The following is a 5,552-nucleotide window of genomic DNA, read 5'->3' as shown; positions in this document are numbered from 1 at the left end:
TACATTTATATATTTATTTATTTATTTTTAATTTCTGCAGGTTTGGTCCTCCATAAAAAAGATGTCTTTAGACGTTTTTTGAAAATGGCTTAAGACTGCTCAAATGGCTGCTCAAATTGAGGCAGGTCGTTCCACTAGCTACGAACAGTACAGGAAAATGACTGTGAGAGTAATTTTGTGCCTTTTTGGGATGGCACCATGAGGCATCATTCACTTGCAGAACGCAAGCTTCTGGAGGGTGCATAAGTCTGAACTAGCGAGGGTAGGTATATTGGTGAAGTGGCAGTGGTTTTCTTTCAGTACCTTGAATTTAATGCAAGCGGCTATTGAAAGCAAGTGCAAACTGATGAAGAGAGGTTTGGCATGGGCTTTCTCCGGCTTGTTGAAGATCACTCTTGCTGCTGCATTCTGGATCAGTTGCAGATGCTTACTAGTACACGCCGGAAGGCCCGCAAAGAGTACATTACAATAGTCCAGTCAAGAGAAAATGAGAGCTTGGACAAGGAATTGTGTGGCTTGCTCTGATAGAAAGTGTCTAATCTTCCTAATGTCGTATAAGGCAAATCTGCAGAACCGGGCCATTGTAGCAATATGGTCTGTGAAGCTTAACTAATCATCAATAACAACTCCAAGATTCCCTCCTCACCCTCAATACAAGGAAAGTTAAGACTGTTATTTGTCACGGTTCGAAAGGGGCGATTTATATCTTTATTTATAAATCCAAGAATAAACAAAAACACAACTGAAACCACCCCAGGGGAAAGGGGAAAAAAACAGAGTAACATAAATGCTGAAAATGGGACATAAACTGGGCACAGGGCAGACAGAATTTAGCCAGAAACATGGGTCCAGCAGGGAAGTTACTCAACATCCGCCAGGGAGACCAGAGCATTGAGGACTACGCCAGGGACTTCATTGGAGTGGCTCGCTGGTCAGCTACAGAGAAGACCTGCCTCATGGTCTTTTTGCTGGGGAGGCCTAGCTGAGCTCTTCAAGTCCCTTATGCCTTACTGGCACCCTGAGGAGTCACTGGAGGAATATGTCAATTGGGCTCTGTACTTGAAAGGCTCATCCTTCAGGGTGGAGTTCGCTGCGGAGCCCGCTCACAGTTCTCTCGGAGTGGCAATCCAGGAGACTTCAGAGGTCTTGTCTGCTGTTCCCAGAACCTCATGCCCATTCCTGGGCCGTCCTGGGCTAATATGCAGTGTGCGGGAACCTCCGCTGAGGTCGGTGCGAGCAGCGGTGCCCACTCACAAAGCTCCAGAAGTGGCGGTGTCCGCTCACAGTTCCCCTGAGGCGGCGTTGTCTGTTTACAATGCTCCCGTGTTGGCGAGGCCCATTGATGATCCCTCCAAGGTGGCGGGGCTTACTTCTGGCCGTCCCGAAGTGGCAGAACTCGCTGATGTTCCCCCCGAGGTGGCTGGGCTTGCTTCTTGCCTTCCCGAAGTGGGTGAGCCCGTTGATATTTCCTCTAAGGTGGCGGGGCTTGCTTCTGGCCTTCCCAAAACAGTGCAGCCCACTGATATTCTCTCCGAGATGGCAGAGATGTTTCAGGCCTTCCCGAAGCAGCGGAGCCCGCTAGTACTCTCTCCGAGGTGGTTCCCACTTACAAAGCTCCAGATGCTGCGGTATCCGCTCGCATATCTCTCAAGGGGGCGGTGTCCGCTCACAGTTCCCCCGAGGTGGCAGTGTCCACTCACAAAGCTCAAGAAACGTCCGCTAAGGTTTTTGAAATTAAAATATTCAAACATTTGAATACAAAAATGTCAGACAAAAAAAAGCAAAACAAAACAAATGCATGTGGTATAGTAAGACCTTATGAAAGTAAAAAAAAATCTATAAAACTGAAAAAGTGCACCTGACAGAAGAGAGAGGTGAATTGAATAACACTGATTATCTCTTCATCAAGGCACCTGTAAGTGGGTGGGATATATTAGGCAGCAAGTGAACATCCAGCAGAACTAATAATAATAACAGAACAACCAGAAAGATATAGCTTAATTAGGAAGAATCTGTCCAGTTTTGCATAGGGAAAAACACTGAAAGGCAAATTATCTGTTGAAAAATACCCAGAGTACATCATTGTGTTGTTGGATGTCACTGCAGACCTAGGAATAGTGGAAAGGGAATAGTGTTCCTGTGGCTCAGTGGTAGAGCATTGTGTTAGCAGCGCAAAAGGTTTGATTCCCAGGGAGCACATGTTAGGTAAAAAATGTTAGCCTGAATGCACTGTAAGTCGCTTTGGATAAAAGCGTCTGCTAAATGCATAAATGTAAATAAATACAACGCACATTTGATTTTTAAACTAGCACATTCATAGTTCGGATTGTTGCATAATCTAGCCAACTCAGTAGGGATGCTATTTCTGTCATGCACCAGAGGCAGCCAACAATGAAAGTTCCTCATTTTTATGATCTGCTTTCCTCTTATACTTTCAATAACTGATTCTAGATCAGCATCAATGTCAGCATTCACAAAGGGAAGCAGCAGGAGCAGACATTGGGACTTTTAATTAACGCTTTGATTTCGGTTCGTCTCTTGCTGTCATCAAGCGACCACCTCCAGATGAAGAGGGCTGGTCAGAACCGGAGATGAATCAAGTGGGCTTTTCTATGGCACTGTCAGCTGCCAGACTCAAACCACAGCTGAAACCAAAAACAAGATTTTCATTATAACTGGAAGCAACATTACGTAACTGAAGTTCTATTTCAAAGACTAAATAGCCCTCTGTCTGTGAATTTGATGACATATTTCCGCAGTTAAAACAGAACATATCTTTTTCCAAAATATCAGTTTCTCAGAATGTTTACTCTTGCAAATCAGCCAAAAAATATAAATTTGTACAGTATTCCTGTAAATAATCATCAGTTTATTTATTTATTTACAATGCTGCAGTTTTTTCCACTACTCAAAAAAATAACTAAATAAAGAAAAATAAATTGAGTGGTCATATTGTTTTTAAAATATGCAATCTCAGATTCCATGTGGTTGCTTCACGTCTAAGGCACCACTGTTAATAAATTATCATTGTTGGCCAGGAACAGAATAAATTCACTCATGTATCTCAAGCGGCTTTTTCCTGGATTTCAAGTGGTTTTCTTATGTCCTTCACCATGTGTATATATACAAACCCGATTTTAAAAAAGTTGGGACACTGTACAAATTGTGAGTAAAAAAGGAATGGAATAACTTACAAATCTCATAAACTTATATTTTATTCACAATAGAATATAGATAACATATCAAATGTTGAAAGTGAGACATTTTGAAATGTCATGCCAAATATTGGCTCATTTTGGATTTCATGAGAGCTACACATTCCAAAAAAGTTGGGACAGATAGCAATAAGAGGCCGGAAAAGTAAAATGTACATATAAGGAACAGCTGGGGGACCAATTTGCAACTTATTAGGTCAATTGGCAACATGAGCCTCTCAGAGTGGCAGTGTCTCTCAGAAGTCAAGATGGGTAGAGGATCACCAATTCCCCCAAAACTGCGGCAAAAAATAGTGGAGCAATATCATAAAGGAGTTTCTCAGAGAACAATTGCGAAGAGTTTGAAGTTATCATCATCTACAGTGCATAATATCATCCAAAGATTCAGAGAATCCGGAATGATCTCTGTGCGTAAGGATCAAGGCCGGAAAACCATACTGGATGCCCGTGATCTTCAGGCCCTTAGACTGCACTGTATCACATACAGGAAAGCTACTGTAATGGAAATCACAACATGGGCTCAGGAATACTTCCAGAAAACATTGTCTGTGAACACAATCCACCGTGCCATTCGCCTTTGCCAGCTAAAACTCTATAGGTCAAAAAAGAAGCCATATCTAAACATGATCCAGAAGCGCAGGTGTTTTCTCTGGGCCAAGGCTCATTTAAAATGGACTATGACAAAGACAAAAAAAGTTCCTATCACAAACCAATCAAAAATCCAACATCTTTTTGGAAAACTGGGACGCCATGTCATCCGGACTAAAGAGGACAAGGACAACCCAAGTTGTTATCAGTGCTCAGTTCAGAAGCCTGCATCTCTGATGGTATGGGGTTTCATGAGTGCGTGTGGCATGGGCAGCTTACACATCTGGAAAGGCACCATCAATGCTGAAAGGTATATCCAAGTTCTAGAACAACATATGCTCCCATCCAGATGTCGTCTCTTTCAGGGAAGACTTTGCATTTTCCAACATGACAATGCCAGACCACATACTGCATCAATTACCACATCATGTCTGCGTAGAAGAAGGATCCGGGTACTGAAATGGCCAGCCTGCAGTCCAGATCTTTCACCCATATAAAACATTTGGCGCATCATAAAGAGGAAGATGCGACAAAGAAGACCTAAGACAGTTGAGCAACTAGAAGCCTGTATTAGACAAGAATGTGACAACATTCCTATTCCTAAACTTGAGCAACTTGTCTCCTCAGTCCCCAGACGTTTGCCGACTGTTATAAAAAGAAGAGAGGATGCCACACAGTGGTAAACATGGCCTTGTCCCAACTTTTTTGAGATGTGTTGATGCCATGAAATTTAAAATCAACTTATTTATCCCTTGAAATGATACATTTTCTCAGTTTAAACATTTGATATGTCATCTATGTTGTATTCTGAATAAAATATTGAAATTTGAAACTCCCACATCATTGCATTTTGTTTTTATTCACAATTTGTACAGTGTCCCAACTTTTTTGGAATCGGGTATGTGTATATATATATATATATATATATATTTATATATATATATATATATATATATATATATATATATATATATATATATTACGAGACATGAAGGCTGTTTTCCACAATATAAAGGAGAGAAGATGAATGTTTTTTTTATGTACTTTAGTACCAAAATCAGATCAATGCTTGAAAATGTCTCCATAAACATAAATAAAAAACAAAAATAAAGCATCAATTATGTTACCTACAACTTCAATAACAATCAGTGTCTGGATTCCCAATCATGCCAATAACATTTTTACCACAGTGATATTTCAGCATAACTACATTATTGCTTCAGTAGTAGTTAGACTTCCGTTACCAATTATAGTCCTAGATATTAAATATTATAATTTTACCTTAATTATATGTCAATCTTCATAAAAGATGAAATGTAATAGTTCCCAGAACCTCAGTCTTTAAATGGCCCGAGCTGTATATAAAGTCCACCAAAACATACAAGTTTAACTATGTAAGATTTATTTGACAACATGTAAATAGTATGTTATATTATATTTGTCATATAGGACATATGTCTTATATAATTTAAAAACATTAACAAAAGGAATAGTTCAACCAAAAATGAAATATTGCACATGAGTTTTACACAAAAAAACAATTGAGCTATTATGTTAAAGTTATGAGCTTATATGTATTATTATTTTAGGCTTGATGATCACACCACTGAACCATTCCATTCTAATGGTACATAAACACTGCCAAAATGTCTGGCCCACTTCCTGTTACATTTCCAGTAGCATCCTCACTTGTGCCAACTTATGCACCGTATTACGTTGCCTTGGTACTGCACTTCAGCCCCCGCGCCA

The sequence above is a fragment of the Cyprinus carpio genome, chromosome A19 (genome assembly GCF_018340385.1).
Source record: "Cyprinus carpio isolate SPL01 chromosome A19, ASM1834038v1, whole genome shotgun sequence".
Classification (NCBI taxonomy): domain Eukaryota; kingdom Metazoa; phylum Chordata; class Actinopteri; order Cypriniformes; family Cyprinidae; genus Cyprinus; species Cyprinus carpio.
The sequence above is the reverse complement of the archived record's forward strand: the minus strand, read 5'-3'. Positions refer to the sequence as shown.